Source organism: Narcine bancroftii, chromosome 6 (assembly GCF_036971445.1).
Source record: "Narcine bancroftii isolate sNarBan1 chromosome 6, sNarBan1.hap1, whole genome shotgun sequence".
NCBI lineage: Eukaryota > Metazoa > Chordata > Chondrichthyes > Torpediniformes > Narcinidae > Narcine > Narcine bancroftii.
Window position 1 is genome coordinate 14,583,807 of NC_091474.1, and position 20,344 is coordinate 14,604,150.

Here is a 20,344-nt window from a genome sequence, read left to right on the forward strand (position 1 = left end):
TGACGTGAAGCAAGATTGTCTTTTTTTTACTGTTTCCTCCCAGTGGCTTCGCGTATCATTCTTTTTCAGAACATGGGTTAAATTGGCCATTTGCAATTCAAAGGCAGGCGAGGTTATGGTCATCAACTGTTAGGTATATTTAATTATTGGTTCCTTGTAAATCTTTTAATGTTCTGTGAGCATTTGTAATACTTGGGCACTTTTCTAAGTTACAGTTCTCTGAAGATGAATCAAATGTCTTTGAAATTACTGGCATACACTGAGACTGAATGGACCTCAACTGTAGCCTTAATTTTCAGTTTTAGAACATTGAAGTTGATTAAAAGTACCAGCAATTGAACATGTTAAACTTCAACTCAACAATGACTCCTGTCCAGCTGCCTGTCTGTGAATGAAATGTCAATTACAATGGAAGAATTAAATAAGGAGGAATAATGGAACTGAGTACATTTTGAATTGTTTTGGACATTTTAATGATCATTTGTAGCCCTTTGAATAAGGATGTTTCTTCTTGTTATTTTAGCCTGAGCACTGACTCTTTTTCGGTCCAAATTTTTAAAATTTTTTTATTTTTTTGAAACTCCACTGAATATCTTGATCTCAGAAGGCAGTCCATCAACCGAGTTGCTCGTTACCAATTAAAAAGGGAAGCTAACGAAGGTTGACGTGGTAATGTTCGAAGTTCAGGTTTCATGTTGGTGTACATGTATGGCATCGCGTACAACCCTGAGGTTCATTTTCCTGAGGGCCAGGCAGAATTTCTACTTCTCGATAACTAAGCTGCACTCAGGAGAAAAATACCAAAGTGTGCAATCCAGAAAAAAATTCAGTTTATATTTTTTTTTAAAAAGTGCACAGTCCTTGAATGAGTCTCTAATTGAGTTTGTTGCACAGGAGTGTGATGGTGGAGGAGTAGCAACTGTTCCTGAACCTTGTAGTGTGAGTCTTGTGACATCTATAACTCATTCCTGATGGCAGCAGTATGTACACAGCATGTATGTCCCAGGTGGTGTGGATCTTGCAGCAACCCATGTAGATTTACTCGATGGAGGGGAAAGTTTTGCCTGTGATGCTTTGAACTGTATCCATGCCTTTCTGCTCAGAGGTTTTGGTTTCCTCGCTACCAGTCTGTATTGCAGTTGGTCCATGAGGGTGAAAGAGTGGAAAGTTTTGGTGTTCAAATGTCTTTGTACATTTTTGTTTATTAACAGGCAGATCCAGCAAGCAATTAGACCAAATAGTTTTTACAAGAATTGTTCTTAAATAGAAACATTTAATTATTATAAGACAGTGCTGAGATGGCTTCTGGACCATTGTGTACAGATCTGGTCTTCCTGCCAACAGATGGCTGTGCTTTCAAGAGATGGAGTGCAGCAAAAGTTCACTGGCTTAATTTCAGGAATGGGTAGTCTTGTACGAGAAGAGATAAAACAAATTGGGTTTAGATAGGCCTCTCTGGTTTTGTGTCCTGTCTCATTATTAGTTGAAACAAGTTATTACCAGAGGTGCAGCCAAGCTGCAAATAAATGAGAATTTTAAATTTGCAAGGAAGATTGCATGTTTACACTCTATATAAAACAAAATGCTTTTGGAAACCATTTCAATTAACAGAGCAGATGTGCCAGCAGAACAACAGTTGTAGATGAAGAATAGTATTTAGTTTGAGAAGCAGAATGGAGAAACCTTTCATTTAGTTAAATCCATGTGGAGAAGGTCTATATGGAAGAGATGTAAGCATAATTTAATGGAGTTAGTTTGAGGATAAAACAAATATGTTACACAGACGGGAGCAGGTGGATATTGTTTGCTTAGATTTCCAGAATGTGTTCAATAAGATGCAGCAGGAAAGACTTCTACAAAAGATAAGGATACATGGAGTTGGGGGTGATGTATTTAGCATGGATGGAGGACTGATTAACCAATTAAAAAGCAGAGTGTGAGGATACAGAGATGTTTTTCAGGTTGGCAATCAGTGGTGAGTGGGATACTGCATGGGTTTGGAGCCATTCCCAATTATTTAAATATATATATATATATATTAACCATCTGGAAGAGGGGATAGAGTGTCGTGTATCTATGTTTGTGATGGCACTAAATTAAGTGGAAAAGCAAATTGTACAGAAGACACAGCTATAGAGAAATATTGACAGGTTAAGTGAGTGGGCATGAGTCTGGCAGATGGAGTACATTGGCAAATGTAAGGTTATTCATTTTTGAAAGAAAAATTTGAGATGAGATTGTATAAATTGCAAGCGATTACAGCATGCTGACATGCAGAAGGACTTGGGAGTGTTTGTGCATGAATTGCAAAAGTTTGGTTTGCGGATGCAGCAGGCTATCAAGAAGGCAAATGGTATATTGACCTTCATTGCCAGAGGGATTGAATTTGAGAGCAGGGAAGATCTGCAACTGTGCAAGATACTGCAAGGCCACATCTGGAGCACTGCATGTAGTTCTTGTCTCCTTACTTAAGGAAGGATGTATAGACTTTGGAGGCAGTCCAGCTAAGGTTCACCAGGTTGATTCCAGGAATGAGGAGATTAGCTTATGAGGAGAGATTGTGTTGTCTGTTGCTGTACTTAGAAGAATGAGAGGGAATCTTACAGAAATGCATAAAATTACAAAAGGCATAGATAAGATTGAGGTGGCTAAGTTGTTCCTATTGGTAGAGGAAACCAGAATTAGGGGACATAGCCTCAAGATTTAGGGTATTTGATTTAGGATGTTGAGGAGGAACTGCTTTTCTCAGAGTGTGATGAATCTGTGGAATTTGCTGCCCATTGAAGCAGTGGAAGCTACCTCAGAATATATTTAAGACAAGGTTGGATAGATTTACATATGTAGTACGGGAGTTGAGGGATAAGGCGAAAAGGCAAGGGTAGAGATGTGAGCCTATCATCAGATCAGCCATGATCTCTCTGTTGTGTTCTAAGCAACTGAAACCATGGTGAATGATAGTCTTAATATTTCTAAAGCCAATACAAATTTATGACTGAGGGTGCATAACAAAGGTAAATAGTCATAATCTATTTAGATAAGGTAAATAATTGTATTTTCTTTCTTTGAGTAGGGGCATCTAAAACTAGATAACAGAGTTTTAAGGTGAGTGGGAAAAGATTTAAAATGGACCCAAGTTTCACCTTTTTCCACACACAAGCCAGCAGATACACGGAATCTTTCACAGCATCTTTCATCTGCTTGTCAGGAAAGAGACACAGGAGCATCCGAGCCAGCAATATCGTACTGAAAAACAGCTTCTTCCCACAGGGAGTTAAATTGTTAAATGACCAAGGGAACTGCTCACACTAACAATCTGAGACTCTCATATTTACTGAAGAATATTATTTTTATGTATGTATATTTGACCTGCATATGTATGGTTTGTCAATGTATTATGTCTAGTTGTGTGTCTGGATGTTTTGCACTGAGGACCAGTTTTGTCAGGTTGAACTTGTGTTATCAGATGATAATAAATTTTGACTTGAATGAGCTGTCAGAAGAAGTGGTAGAGCTGGGTACAAGAGTAACCTTTAAAAGACATTTAAACAGTACGTGGTTGAGAGGGATCTGAGCTGAATGCAAGGAAATGGGACAGACTTGTGTGGGCAGCTTAGTTGGCAGGAACAAGTTGGACCAAAGGGCCTGAATTCTGTGCTGTAAACATCTAAGCCCCTATGAGAATTAAATAAGGTCCAGGAGAAACAAAGTTGCCAAAAGTTTACTGGAAAAAAAAATCAAAAAGATTTCTCTAAAGCTTGTGCTTTCCACAAGTGGGCTTTATGAGAAATTAATGTTTACTTCCACCAAGCTCTTCAATATACAAGTCAAGGGAAAAATAAGTTGCTATTTATCTGTGACAAGTAGCAGCATGGTATAAATTAACCAGGAAGTCAAGATATTTGCAAGTCCTGGTTCTGGATTTTTTCTGGCACATGGGGAAAAGCTACACTTTAATGGACAAGGCTGGACACTGCCTCTGCCCAGGATTCCTCGCTGTCTTACTCCGCAGCCAATGAGAAACTAGTTTTGGGTACGTGCCCAAGACGTGACCCAAGACATCGACTGATTATTTCTACCTGTGGATGAGTCCTTCCAGCTTCTTCTTGTTAAGACTGCAGCATCTGCAATTTCTGTGTGTTTTAATCTTGCTCTGGTTTTCCATCGACCACTTTGGCAAATGGACCCCCAGATTCTCTGTCAGCTTGTGATAAGATTGCTTTTGTCAAGGGAAAAAAAGGAAAGGGGAAAGTAACTAATTGTACTGTTGCAGATTTTTACTTCAAATTGTTTAGTTCTATTTGCAAGAATGCAGCAAAATCAATTGTATCAGTTTGCTTCTATAGTAATAATGGTAATTACATGTTTTAATGAGTTCAGAGTGAATGATGATCTTCAAAAGGTGATTAAATGACCATCCCGATAAAAGAGTGAAACATTTCAAGCTTTCTGTTAAATGGATGTCCAAGCCTAGCTTCTATATTGGTAATTAACTTATTTTGGTTCAGACAATCATTATCATTGCTTAGTCACTTGGGCAATTCAACTTGACAACCTTATTATAGTGGCTCACTTCTTAGTCATCTAGAATGGTGCTTTAGCTCTTTCTAGTCATGGTAACTGGAACAGAATTTGTTCAAACTTCTGTCAACTGCAGTATCATTCCCTAACTGTGTTATCAACTGAGTCATTCCAGCTGTGGTTAACAAATTTGACACACTTCTTCAATTGGCAGCTTATTTTGTTGCAAACGGTTTCTTGTTTTCTGATCAGCATTTAACTTGCCAGTTTGTGACTCTTGTCAATTGAACTTGGATGTGATGGTGATGACCTTTTTTGTTTCCGGTGATGGAGTCGTAAGCATTTCAAGAAATGTTTGTGTTCTGTAATGGCAGATCTCCAGTGCAGAGTTGAAGGAACCAGAAAAGTGAAATAACTGGGTTTCAGGGATATAGATTCAGGATTGAATAATAAGAAATTAAAAAGTAAAGCAATTTTTTTTCCAAAAAAAAACCATTTTGAATAAAAAGTAAATTGGCTCTTATTTTTGCAATGAAATGTGCAGATTGATTTGTTTTATTGTACTATCTAATATCCCAAATTAAAAGTTATTTCTAAAATTAATGATCAAACAGAGGATGACATCATTAACATGCCCAAAGGAGTTGGCAACATATTGTTCTGAACAATGACTCCAAATCTACTGAGCTGTTTTATGCGGCTTTAGACTCTAATTTTAGCAGAGTGTTTACCACCTCTTAAAAACTTTCAGATGCTCCATTTGAATATCTATTGCTCTTTGCCACCAAGTTTTTTAACCAAAATAGAATGTCGATAATCTATTCTAGCTCCAACTGATAGAACCGAATATTTTTTCCGCAACTTATGTACATTAAACTCACCCTGGACATCTTAATTCTACGTGATTAATAATTTTTGTTCAACAATTTGTTTTTAAATGTTTTTCCTGTAATGCTTGATCATTGTACAATTAATTCTTGGATTTTTTTTATTAACTACAGCATCTTTCTCTCCTTTTGTCAAGGTTATGGTTTGTGTCAGCATCCAAATCATTTGTGCAACTTAGAATGAAATGAGCTTTGCAGGGGTTTATTCAAATCTCCTGCCAATGTGCAGTATTCTCAATTTATTCCAAATGCGTAACTATTGTCTTAACTAGTGTTGAGTGTTTTCCCCTGATTCATGCTGCTTTTACGTGAATGAAAGTTTTTAAAATGAAATTTGAGGCCCTATTTTCTGAGACCCCTAAGTGAAGATTACTACAAAGGAAAGAGATACAGGTGTATCAGGGGCAGTGCCACCAGTCTGAGGAACACCCCCATATGTTTTTGAATGGTGGGAGGAAATCTGAGCCCCCCGGGGAAAACCCTCGCAGCTACGGGGAGAATGTACAAACTCCTTATAGACAGCACAGGATTCGAACCCAGGTCCCAATTGCTGACACTGTAAAGGCATTGCGCTAACCGCTCTCCCAACTGTGCAACCCCTACAATTGAAATAACAGTTGGCATTGGTGGTGGGTGCCTGTGTAGATGGCTTCTCAGTGGAATTGAGTGCACTGGAAACCTTGGAACAGAAACTATGCAAGAATACATTTAAAATAGATACATTTCAGGATGTACAGATTTCCTTTTCAATGTAAACATTGCTATAGTTGGTGTAGTTATTGTTTTGGTGCAAATTTATATAATTAAGTCAGTAGTTCTTTATCATAACACATTTCTTTGGAACGCTGTTTGAGTGCATGGAAGTCGCACTGGCTGCAGCGGGTTGGGGTCATGGGAATGGAGTATTGCATCAGGATGGATGTCATCATGTACATCCATCATCCCAAAATTGCTTCAGGATTGCCAGAATGACTCGGGAAATGATATTAATTACCCAGTCATCGTGATATAACTTGGAAATGGTTGAAACAAGATTTACTTCAGCTTCAGCTGAGTAACATGGAAAAGAAGACTGCTCTATCATTCAACTTTGAACCACATTTATCATTCAAGTTCAAATTTATTTAGCATCCAATTGTACAAGTACAACCTGACAAAACAGCGTTCTCCAGCCCTCAGTGAAAAACATGCAAAGACACAACCAGACACAACATGCGTACAGGCAAACAATACATACGCAGAAGAAATATGCATATATAAAAATAAATGAATACTGTTTAATAAAGAATAGAGTCTCGGCGGGTTTGTGTGAGCTGTTCATTTAGTTGTTCAGAAGTCTCACTGCCCATGGGAAGAACCTGTTTTTCTGCTTGGTGGTACTGGTTCTAAAACTCCTGTATCTCTTTCTCAATGGAAGAAGCAGAAAGATGCTGTGTGTGGGATGACGCAGGGAAGATTAAATCCATGGACTCATCTGTTCACTTCGGTTGCATAAATTATTCATTTTTGATATATGCAAACAGACAAAGTAAATACTGACATTTTTTGGATGTCCCTCAGAAATTCCTCATGGTGCAATGAATTATCATTCCCAAAGTAAACTGAAACATTTAAATCTACTTATGTGTGCTGTGCATGGTACCAGTATCATTCGATGGCCCATTAAACAATTTGTGCCATTAATTCATTTTACTGTTGCAAATAGAATAGGTTATATATTCAGTTCCCATTTGCTGCTGTTGCCCAAGGCTTCTAATTAAATGCTTTTTTTTAATAAATTAAAAATAACAACTTTTAAATATTCTATTGATCAGCCAGTGGCCACTCGGTTTCTTACTGCTGGGATGATTTGATTGTGTGTCCGAACTTTGTCCGAACAAATGCTATTTTCCTTGTATTCAATAATCTTGTTTGGCTTTTCATCAATTGTGCTTTGCTACATGTGCCATGTATCACTGAACTGTGAAATTAAAACTTTTCACAGGAATAGCACCAACTCCCAAATGGGTTCACTTTATTGAGATGAATGGGATTTTATTGATGTAATTTGCATTGATAAATATTGCAAATATTATAAATCAAAAATTGAGAATAAAACCAAGGATATCGGAAATGAGCTTTAGATGTGGATTAGAAATTAGTACTTTTATACACTACACATGGACCTGCGTGAAGGTGAGACCCTTTTGGCTTGAATTATCGAACATATTAACTACGATTACATCCTGCTGGATCAGGAGTTATTTGTTGGGAAACTTGGAGGACATGGGCGTAATATTAACAAAATTCCAAATTAAGTTTTTAGATATTGCCTTATCAGTAGCAAAAATATGTATTGTGATCACCTGGAAGTTCCACTCCCTTTGCTCATCACTCGATGGTTCACTGAGGTGTACAACTGTGTGCCCATGGAGAAGATGGCATATAAAATAAAAAATTTAATAAAAAAAAAAAGAGAAGATGGCATATAATTTAAGTAATAAATGTGACACTTTTGTCAAAATATGGCAAATTTATTTAGAGAATTTCGATGCCTAATTACGATGACCGCTCACAGGTCAAAAATCCGATTTAAAGCGTGAAAAGACATCAGCAGTGAAGCACCTCAAAGAGTGGAAGTAGACTGGAAAGACTGGTGGCGTGCTGAAATTTTCTTTTCGTTCCTTTACTGTTTTCTCTCTCTTCAGAGCAAGCTCAACCTTTTTCTTTCCACTCACATACCACTTTAAGTAATCCGTATGCCATAGGTGCTCTGTGATTATTGCTTAAAGTGGTGTGTGGGTGGAAAGAAAAAGTTTAAAAACCACTGTTGTAATTGTACCTCATTGACTCGTTATGTGCACAGCTTCATAACTCCAGAGGAAACGGGCCAATGACAATTTTTCTCAAGTCAAATATTTCAGCAACAATTGGGGGCAAGTATGTTTGGTACAGCAGTGGGGCAAGGTTTAAACTAATTTGGCAGGGGTATGGGAACCAGAGTGATAGGGAAAAGGGTAGGGAAGATAAAGTAATGACCAGGAAAAGTAAAATAGGAAAAGTAATGTTGGGAGGAGAAAGTAAAAAAAATCAGATGGTGCAGTGAGTTTTCGGGTCAATGATAGTGTTAAGAAAATTACAAAGGAAAATAGTGGGCAGAAAAATCAAAAGAAAAGGTTACAGAAGTCACTAGATTTTAAAAGGACAAAGAGCATAAGGGCACTTTATCTGAATGCCCGCAGTATTAGAAATAAGTTTAGTGAACTTGAGGCGCAAATCGGTACCCATGCCTATGATTTGGTCGCCATCATGGAAACATAGCTACAAGGTGACCCTAAATGGGAATTAAACTTTCAAGGATATCAGGTGGTGCAAAGAGATAGACAGGATGGTAAGGGGGGTGGAGTTGGACTCTGAATCAGAGATGAGCTCCAGGCAGTAGTGAGGAATGATACAAGATCTAAAGAGCAAAATGTTGAGTCCATTTGGGTAGAGATAAAGAATAACAAAGGGAAAAAATTATTGGTGGGTGTTATCTATCACCCACCAGACAACAATAGTTTAGTGGCACAGGAAATAAATAGAGAGATAAGTGAGGCATGTAATAATGATACGACAGTAGTCATGGGAGACTTTAACTTCCACATAGATTGGGAAAATCAAGTTGGCAGTGGGAGTCTAGAAGAGGACTTCATAGAATGCATCCGCGATAGCTTTCTTGAGCAGCATGTTAAGGAACCCACAAGAGAAAATGCTCTCCTGGATCTAGTGTTGTGCAATGAGATAGGTAGAGTAAATTATGTAATAGTCAGACCATCTGGGAAATAGCGATCATAGTATGATTGAATTTCTCATTCAGATGGAAGGGGAAATGGATCTAAAACTAATATATTATGCTTAAATAGGGATGACTACCATAGGATGAGGGAGGAATTGGGCAGAGTGGACTGGGAGCACAGGCTAATTGATGAAACAGTTGAGGAACAGTGGAAGATTTTCAAAGAAATATTTTGTAATGCTCAACAAAAATATATTCCGGTCAGGAAAAAGGGCAGCAAGAGAAGGAAAAATCAACCGAGGTTAACAAAGGAAATAAAGGAGAGCATAAAATTGAAGGCGCAGGTGTACAAAGCTGCAAAGAGCAATGGGAAACTGGAAGATTGGGAAAACTTTAAGAGACAGCAAGGGGTTACAAAGCGGGTAATAAGAAATGGGGAAAAGGATTATGAAAGTAAATTGGCACAATATATAAAAACAGAAAGCAAAAAAAATTATAAATATATAAAACGGAAGAGGGTGGCCACAGTTAACATAGGACCCTTGGAGGATGAGAAAGGAAAATTGGTAGCAAAAAATGAGGAAGTGGCCGAGGCATTAAACAAATATTTTGTGTCAGTCTTCACGGTGGAAGACACGTCCAGCATGCCCAAGTGCGGAGTTAAGGATGCGAATGTTGGGGAGGGCCTTGATAAAACAATTGTTACTAAGAAAGTAGTGATGGAGAAACTAATGGGACTAAAGCCAGACAAATCACCTGGTCCTGATGATATGCATCCAAGGGTTCTGAAGGAAGTGGCAGAAGTTTTAGTTGATGCATTGGTGGTCATATACCAAAATTCCTTGAATTCTGGGCAGGATCCGGCAGACTGGAAGATAGCAAATGTCACGCCACTTTTTAAGAAGGGATGTAGGCAGAAGACTGGAAATTATTGGCCAATTAGCTTGACGTCTGCAATTGGAAAAATGCTTGAAGCTGTCATTAAAGATGAAATAGTGAAACTTTTGGAACGTAAGGGTTCAATCAGGCAGACGCAGCATGGTTTTAGAAAGGGAAGATCTTGTGTGACAAACTTGTTAGGATTCTTTGAGGATATAATGGGTGCGGTGGATAGAGGGGAACAGGTTGATGTTGTATATTTGGATTTCCAGAAAGCGTTTGATAAGGTGCCGCACAAAAGGCTTCTCAGTAAGTTACAGGAAAGTGGAGTCCAGGGAAGTCTATTGGCCTGGATTGAAAAATGGTTGTCTGACACGAGGCAGAGAGTCGGGATAAATGGGAGTTTTTCAGGTTGGCAGAGAGTGGTAAGTGGGGTGCCGCAGGGGTCGGTGTTAGGCCCACAACTGTTCATCATTTACACTGATGACTTGGAGGAGGGGACAAAATGTGGTGTAGCCAAGTTTGCGGATGACACCAAATTGAATGGAAGAGCAAATTGTAATGAGGATGTGGAGAGTCTGCAGAGGGATATAGTTGAGCCGGATGAGTGGGCAAAGGTCTGGCAGATGGAGTACAATGTTAGTAAGTGTGAGGTTATCCACTTTTGGCAAGAAAAATAAAAGAGCTGAATATTATTTAAAGGGTGAAAAACTACAGCATGCTGTTGTTCAGAAGGGCTTGGGAGTGCTTGTGCATGAATCGCAAAAAGCTAGGTTGCAGGTGCAGCAGGTTATTAAGAAGGCAAATGGAATGTTGGCCTTCATCGCTAGAGGAATTGAATTCAGGAGTAGGAGGTAATGTTGCAACTGTATAAGGTACTGGTGAGACCGCACCTGGAGTACTGTGTCCAGTTCTGGTCTCCATATTTGAGGAAGGATATACTGGCTTTGGAGACGGTCCAGAGGAGGTTTACTAGGTTGATCCCTGGGATGAAGGGGTTGACTTGTGATGAAAGATTAAATCATCTAGGATTGTATTTGCTCAAGTTCAGAAAAATGAGAGGAGATCTTATAGAAACATATAGGATTGTGAAGGGTATGGATAGGATAGATGTAGGAAGGTTTTTTGAGCTGGCCGGGGAAACTAAAACGAGAGGACACAGTAGATTTAGGAGAGAGATGAGGAAAAATAGTTTTTCCCAGAGAGTAGAGAATGTTTGGAATTCTCTAACCAGGGAAGTGGTTGAGGCTGCCTCATTAAACATATTTAAAATTCGGTTAGATAAATTTTTACATGATAGAGGAATTGGGGGATATAGGGAGTAGGCAGGTAGGTGGAGTTAGGTCATAAATCAGATCAGCCATGATCGTATTGAATGGCGGAGCAGGCTCGATGGGCCATTTTTGGCCTACTCCTGTTCCTACTTCCTATGTTCCTATGTAGCAGTGATTCTCATCCTTCCCACTCACATCCCACCTTGAGCAATAATCACAGAGCACTTATGGCCTAGGGATTATTTAAAGTGGTATGTGAGTGGAAAGAAAAAAGTTGAGAACCACTTTTGCTTGTGATGTTTAGAGGGGAGGGAGGGGAATTACAAATAAAATGACATTGTATTTGAATCTCACAAGCTATTTGTACTAAGAATGTACAAACATGTTAAAAATGGCTGTTTTTAAAAGCAATCCCATGTTTGTTTTGAGAAATGAAAAATAACATTTTTAAATTAAAAAGAAATTGAGAATAAAATTCTTAGATCCCCATTTGTAAAAGTTATCAATTCAGCATATGAAATTATTTCCTTTTGCACATAGGGTAGAGAGTGGTCCTGATATGATTTGTACTTTGGTTTAACTGAAGGTAATATTTAATTGAAAGATTTCTCACTAAGGCTGACCTACATTTCTGAAATCTTTTTAGTGTGCATGGCCAATTTAAATTGAACTCGCAATCTAATCCAGCAGATCAACACTAGGACAGAAATCTAACAACGTCAATGTTCAATTCCATCTCAACGGTACCTCAGTTAAGGGTGACACGAGTAAAGTGGTTAAAGCCCCCAGTTCTCTGTTGTCTACTGACTTGAAGGATAATTCACAACAAGAGAGCACTCAAGGAAAGATTGTGTAGAGGCGGTGCGGTTAGCGCAACGCTGTTACAGTGCCAGCGAATGGGACCGAAGTTCGAATCCTGCATTGTCTGTAAGGAGTTTGTACTCCTCCCTGTGTCTACGTGTTTTCTCTGGGTGCTCTGGTTTCCTCCCACCATACAAAACATACCAGGGGTGTAGGTCAAGTTGGTGTAATTTAGTGGCACGGGCTCCTGGGCCAAAATGGCCTGTTACCATTTTGAAAAAAAAAGTTGAAAGGGAAGGGACTGTTTCAGGGAAGATTTCACAATGGAGAAATGAAAAGTGAGAGGGTCACGAGAACCAGTGAAGACCATCTCATCATTCACAATGGATGAAACTTGACAATGATGAGAAGGCAAGTTTTCTTCCACAGAAATCTAAACTCAGAATCTAGAAATGTTTTTCTAACAGCTAGACATTCCAAAACCTGGATGAGCTGATTCTCACTTGTACTTTCACTCCTTCATGGTTTGAGTAATCAAGATGACAAGAAGAAAGCAATGCAAGAAGATGAACTTGAAAACCAATTAGATTGAAAGCATTCAACCATGATCGAATTCAACCTGTTTTAAATAGAAGGAAAATATTGTGATTTTTTTTGTTACGAGGATAAAAATATGCTGGAAATATTTTTGTTTATTTTATTGAAGTACATTTTATTTTAGTAAATTAACAAGGGAAGTATTTTGGTAATTTGACTGAATAATGTAGAATCTATTCAGAAGGCTGATATTTTTCTGATCCTGTGGTTGACTGAATAGCAAAACTTACTTGGCTGAAGGGCTCATGCCCAAAATGTTGGTTAAGTATCCTTTGCTATATAAAGTACACTAACTTCCTGAGTTTCTCCACCATGTTTTTACATAAAAATTTAAATGTTAAATTGACTTTTCCCCAAATTAAGGTTGCCCATGAAGTGCATTTTCTGCACCAACCTACCTATCTATCTTTAGTTTAAGAAGCTGTCACAATTCTGCCATCAATCAAGACATGATCTGGAAAATGAAAGTAAATCCACCAAATCAAGACCGATCAAACCAGGCTGATAATGTCTGTTCATTCATGTGATACATGTTCATGGTTTTCATCTTGATGACAATGTTGATTTGACATTGTGAAAGGGAACATTTTGCTCAAATGAATTAAATCAGATAACTAAAATAGTCAATTTTGTTTCGAAATGCAGATATTGAAGACATCAGCATTATAATTGCAACAGCTTGACAAAGAATGTTGGTTAATGGGACATTTGAATGACAGACTTCTACATCAGGTTTGTAGTTCATCTGGATTTACATTTTGTATGTTGTATCAAACTATTACCTCCCTATTTGCTGATGTTTAATAATAACCAAATGGTTTGTGAATTAATTGATGCAGTTCCATAATATTAGGGTTGAGAAAATAACTGAGAGAATATTCTTTACACATTTAAAGGAAAATGTTATGTCAATGCCGTCTTGGAACAGAATCCTAAGAATGAAAGTGCAGGGGGCGTTCTTGGTAATTGCTACACCAGCCCACTGACGCTCAGCAACATAGAAGCAAATTTCACAGGAATATTTGCAGATCAGAATGCAAGAGGCCACAAAGATTCCGATTAAATTTTCAGTGTAATTCCCGCTAAAAATCAAAACCTCCAAGTGAATGCTGGAGAGATTGTTTGCTAGGAAGAATAAGAGTACAATTAGCTGCAAGCATTCAGATTGCATAAATATTCACTGTTGAATTATTGCATTTTTCTGTATTTATTGCTCATACATGCCCTCATGACTTGTCGTTTACAATGGATGAAATTCATGTGACTTCAGGTTAAATAAGAGGAGATATAGCACGGTTGGATACAGGCTGTAAGGAGTACATCAGAATGTGAGCAGAGATGTGGTCTTCTGGAGAGAAAAGAGTCAGCCAAAAATATCCAAAGAACCAGAATGAATTTCCTGGATTTCCAAGAGCATCAGTCATGGGCTGATGCATCCTTCTCCAATTCAAGCTGGGCCAAATGGTTGTGTGTGATAGTACAGATTCTATCACCAATGTACAGATGATAGTGTAGGATGACTGTGATTGGCTAAGAGCGTAGCCACACCTATTGGCAGGTCTTAAAGGATTGCTCCTAGCCAGACCAGGTCATTCTGGACTGGTCGACCTAAATGTGATATACTCCAGTCTTTTCAAAACTTTTTAGTTAATAAAATTGTAGAGCACGTCAAAAGAACCAAAGAGTTGTTGATCCAAACCAAGGCTTTTATTACTAAAAGACTGGAGCATATCACAAGTAGGTCGACCAGTCCAGAATGACCTGGTCTGGCTAGGAGCAATCCTTTAAGACCTGCCAGTAGGTGTGGCTACACTCTCTCCCAATCACAGTCATCCTACACTACCATCTATACTTGTACACATTGGTGATAGAATCTTTACTATCACATTATGCATGACCAATATTATTAATCTTAGCCAGAACTTTTCATTATCTGTAACTCGGTTTCATTTTCACATCTCCAAAGATAGTTCTTCGATCTATCTGTTTATCTGTGTGTGTGTCTGTCTTTAACTTTCATCAATCTCCTCTTTGCCAGCACTGATGGCAATATAAACTTAACTAAACAAGGGTATCAGAATGAAAGACCTGTGATTTGGATACCGTCTTTTCCCCTGATATGTGAGGATTGTTGGCCAGGCCCAAATTTGAAGCTCCCCTCCAGATGATGGGGGGAAGCAGCCTTGGTTAGTTGCTGCAATTGTTGTCTGTTCCATGTCTATTGGATACTGTTTGTGGTCGGGGACAGGATCTAACTTGTGATATTCTCGTGCTTTTCTCCACAACCGTCATTGACTGTCCCTCCATTGTAAGCAGGGAATTCAAAGTTCAAATTTATTATCGGAGTATGTACAACCCTGAGATTCCTTTTTCTTGCGGACCAGTCAGAATTTCTAATTCTAATAAACCGTGCTCAAAAAAAGATATAGATGCTAAAAATAGAAATGTAAAGAAAGAAATATAAACAAATGGTGCAATACAGAAAAAAAATCTTCAGTAATAAATTGTGAAGAGCAAGAATCCTTTAATTGAGTCTCTGGTTGAATTGCTTGTTTAAGACTGATATTAGAGAGTCTCTGAACCTGGTGGCATGAGTCTTGTGACATCTCTACTTGCTGGCAGCAGCAAGAATAGAGCATGTCCTGGGTGGTGTGGATCCTTGATGAATGCTGCTGCTATCCAAGGGCAGCGTTTCATTTGACTTGATGGTGGGAACAGTTTTGCCTGTGATATACTGGAATGTGTCTGCTACCTTTTGCAGGGCTTTCTGCTCAGAGGTATTGGTGCCCTCATGCCAGGCTGTGATGCATTCGGTCAGCACACTTTCCATGATGCATCTTTAGAAATTTGTCAGACCAAACCTCTGCAAGCTCCTGAGGAAGTGGGGGCACTGGTAGTGGCCGGACGGTGAACTCCAGCCCTCTCCAGAAAAGTCGGGAAAAACAAAGGAAAACACAAAGGCACAGAAATAAAAGTTACAGAAAAGTGAGTATAAAGGTGGAAAGAAGATGGCGACAAAAAAAGAAAAATCGAAAGCAACGGTAAGAAGAGAGGAAGAGAAGACAAAGGAGGAAAAAGGTGAAGGCCTTACCTGTCCGAAGAGGCCCGCTGCGGAGAGAGAAACCCGCTCCCTCAGGTCGGTAAATAATGGACTACAAAAATGGCTCGCAGAGCCGAGTAAAAGTGCGCAACCGCGCATGCGCGAAGTATCGCGCATGCGCGATGCGAATGAAAAAAAACACCGACGGGAGGGGGGACCAGCTGGGGAGTCGATCTCCACAGCCGGCAACGACAGCTGCAGAACACCTGCAGCAAGAAGAGACCACAGAAGACAATAGAAACAAGAAAGAAGAGGAGGAAAGGGCAACAAAGAAACAACAGATGGCCAACCCAGAGGAAGAAGAAGAGGAAGAGGAAGAGTACAGGGAAATAGAAGAAGAAAAGAAAGGCAAGGTAAAGGATATACTTGGTCTTATTAAAGGATACATGGAGTCATTTAAAGAATGGCAAACACAGGAATTTATGGATTTAAGAAAAAGAATAAACAACACAGAAGAGAAAATAAATAAAATGGAGATGACCTTAACAGAAATGGGAAAGAAAATGGACAAGATGGAAGAGCGGGCAGTAGCAGCAGAAATGGAGGTAGAAGACTTAAAAAAGAAATTGGAGAAATCTAATAAAAAAACTAAAGAGACACAAGAACTACTAGCTCAAAAAATAGATACAATGGAAAACCATAACAGAAGAAATAACATAAAGATAGTGGGCCTTAAGGAAGATGAAGAAGGCAAGAATATGAGGGAGTTTATAAAAGAGTGGATCCCTAAGACCCTAGGATGTCCAGAACTACAGCAAGAAATGGAAATAGAAAGGGCACATAGAGTATTGGCCTCTAAACCACAACCACAACAAAAACCAAGATCTATTGTAGTAAAATTCCTAAGATATACTACAAGAGAAAAGGTACTGGAGAAGACAATGGAAAAAGTAAGAGAGGGCAACAAACCACTGGAGTATAAAGGGCAAAAAATCTTCATTTATCCAGATATAAGTTTTGAACTCCTAAAGAAGAGAAAAGAGTTCAATACAGCAAAGGCGATTTTATGGAAGAAAGGGTATAAATTTATACTAAAGCATCCAGCGGTATTGAAAATATTTATTCCAGGACAACAAAACAGACTATTCTCGGATCCAGAAGAAGCACGAAAATTTGCAGAACAATTACAAAAATAGACTGAGGGAGGAAGACGGGTAATGAGAGTTAAAATGATCACGATTGATATGTATGTGGGTAAAGACAAAAATAGACTGAGGGATGAAGACGGGTAATGAGAGTAAAAATGATCACGATTGATATGTATGCGGGTAAAGAGGTATAAGAGTGAATAGAGACAATGAGCATACATGAATGTATCTGTACTTAGAGGAAAATATAGATAGTATAGACAAGAATTAATAAGGGAAGGTAATGGAATAGAGAGAATAAGGAGGGAATTAAAAGAGTGACCTTTGTGACATATGAAAAGTGAAATCTTTTCTGGGGGAGGCGGGGTGGGGGGAAATAGCGGTCACTGCAAAATCATTTGACGCTTGCGAGTGGATTCGCAAATCCAAATGGAGAGGGGAGATGTGGTTGTCCGACAAGGGATAAAGGACAACTCAGGAGGTGAAGGGGAGATTGGGAATAAATAAGATAGAAATAGGAGAATAAGGAAAATGTTGGATGTTGTAGAAATGCTGTCTTATAAAGAGTTGAAAATAAGAAAACAGAAATGGAAAAGGAGGAAAGGTAATGATGGAAAAACGGAAAGAGAAGATAAACAAAATATAAAAGGGCTACGCTGAACTATATGTCTTTAAATATTAATGGAATACATAACCAAATTAAAAGGAAGAAACTACTAAATTTAAATGAATAAATGTATTCCATTAGAAAAAATAACAGATAGGTTAAGAAATAATATTGAAATATTCGAGCAAGTGTAGGAGCCTTACATTAAATACAATAGCGAAAACCTACCGGGGACAAACAGTACCTAAGTTGATGGAAGGAGAAGGAAAGAAAAGAATGGACTCAGTAGAATTTCTGGTGTAATTTTGTTGAATGACAACATTGTCTGACTGGCTTAATGCAACCTAGATTGTATACCTAAAATGGATGAGAGGGGGGGGTGGGGGGGTGGTTTGGGAGGAAAGGGGTGGGGGAGAAAAAAGTCACTGTATATGTGTGAAAAAGAAATAGTGTATATCATGGCTAATGTGATTTATGGTGTGAAAAATTAAAAAAAAGGAAGTGGGGGCACTGACGTGCTTTCTCCATGATAACTTTCATGTGTTGGTTCCAGCAAAAGTCCTCCAAAATTGGAACACCTCGGAACTTAAAATTGCAGACTTTCTCCACCTCTTTTTTTCCCCCCAATGATCACTGGATTGTATGCCTGTATTCTTTTTTGTTAATTTTATTTTTCACACTGTGAACCATATTGACCAAAATACACATAAACATTTCCCTCTTGAATATACACAGTGTCATTTTCTCCCCTTTCCCCCCTCCCCTCCCTCCTTCCCACCCCCCCTCCCCACCCACTAAACGTTCAACATATATGATACATTAAACCCATTAAACAATGTCATCACACAATGAAAATCAACAAGAAAATTGTGTCATCTACTTTTACACACTGGGTCAGTTCATTTCGTTGTCGTCGTCTCATTCTGTCATTTTAGGTGGTGGAGGTCCACGGTAGGACTTCGCTTTTGTGTTCCATGTATGGTTCCCAAATTTGTTCGAAGCCTGTATTCTTTCTTGAACAAGGATAAATAATATTTTCAGATAAGTACACAATGACAAGAAGAGAAGAATCTCTTTCTAATATTTTCCCCAGCTGTTTTAATTGTGGTAATCGCTTGTTAAAATGTCGTATTTATACTTGGCTTAAAGCACATTTGTGTATCATGAACATTATCTCAGTACTCTCAGCCAAATAAGGGTGTCCTTGTATTCGGCACAGTCACCCATAATTGAAGGAATTGGGTCCTCTGAGGCAGATTTATTTTATCGAAGCAAGGAATGGGTTTCTCTGTGCCTTTCCCCAAACCCTGGCTGTAAGTTGTTCAAGGTTGCAGCCACGCAATTGTTTGCCAACCCGCACAAAGCCTCCCACCACTTTCATTAACCGTGATTTAAATTTTTTAAATTAAAAAAAAATAGAAATCTGATTGTAAGCGAATAGTCTTTTGACCTATCAGTACACTGCAGTCTTAACTCCAGGAGATAAACTGTAGAAGGGAAAATTAGCAAAGATTTATATTCTTGTCTTAGTGTATCCCTGTCCGGGAATGAAGGGAAGAGTGATGAACTTTGAGCAAGGCCGAGGCACACTCCTGGCCTCGAGGTTGTTTACTGCATCATCGGAGGTCAGTACATAGGATGGAATAAGCCCTTTGGTTTTCAAGTGGGGGTCCAGGCTGAGATTGTAGCCTGGACTCCAGAGCCGAAATAAGGGAAAGGATAACACCACCAAAGTTCTGTTGCCTGCATAGTTACTGCATTAAAATTCCTTTGACATCTTGAAATGTCACACGAATACTTTTCATTTTTAATTAGATTCGCTTTATCATTACTGTAGACTTAGCAATTTTAATGACTCCCTTCCCTCCCTCCCTTTTCCACAAAGCAATAACTGGTTCTGCAGTTTGATCTGTCTGCCTTTGCAATTTCAAAATCTTGCAGTTTTGTTTCCCCTCATTGAACCACTGAACACGAGCCCATTGATTGATGTGTCCAGGAAAAGTTGCCTCTGAGTGTTCAAATTGTTCCTCTGTCTGTGGTATGTTGAGATGGACTCTATGTTGCTAATAAAGGATGTTTAAGTATCAAGATAGATTTTTGCAAGATTCAGTGCATTGGAATATCAAAAAGCTTTTATTGCAGATCATGATCCTTTATTGTCAGGCTTTAAAATGCACATTAACATTTGGGTTAAGATTCATTGCGCACTTAACACAGATGGAAGATGTCCATTATCTGCCATCAACATAATTACTTCATAAAATTATTTTTTAAAGTCCTCAAATGGGAAAAATTATTAACCATGCATTCTGATTTTACTGTTTAAGGGGAAAAAAAAACAAACACATTCTTTTGAAGGCTGTTTTATGTCTGTTAACCTGAGGCGATGAAGTTAAATTAATGACCAAACCTTTGACTTTGATGGATGGATGGAAAGATTTGCCGGTAGAATATACATTGCCTCAGATATGGGGTGATCTCTCAGAGTCGTGCTGAATGCATTTACTTCAAATTCCAGCATGTGCTGATTTGAAATGAGTGATTTTTTTTTTTAAAAACACACATTTAGTGATGTTTTGTTAAATTGCTCATTGTTAGTTGCTTTGAGGAAATGTGTTTTCCTTAAAACTTTAAATAATTTGGCTGAATATTTTAATCATCATCCCTTTTGTATGGCTTTGTTGATAAATGCTATAGCCTAAAGCTCCTGGGAAATGCCTCAGAGAACTTTCCAAATGTCCCCTCCCCACCCAAAGTGTTGATATTCAAGCACATGAATGTTCAGAATCATGCGCCACAGAAACTGGCTTTCAGCCCAGCATATCCATGCCCCTGT

The 20,344-nt window shown here is 38.6% G+C and overlaps 1 protein-coding gene across 30 annotated transcripts in view; it reads left to right on the forward strand.

Moving 5' to 3' along the window:
• Positions 1-20,344, forward strand: part of LOC138735739 (disks large-associated protein 4-like) — a 482,104-nt gene that overhangs the window by 116,382 nt on the left and 345,378 nt on the right. For all 30 annotated transcript variants that reach the window (XM_069884077.1, XM_069884055.1, XM_069884063.1 and 27 more), the window contains one exon: positions 13,359-13,445. The gene's annotated coding sequence lies outside the window, so the exon portion shown is untranslated. The remainder of the gene's footprint in view (positions 1-13,358; positions 13,446-20,344) is intronic.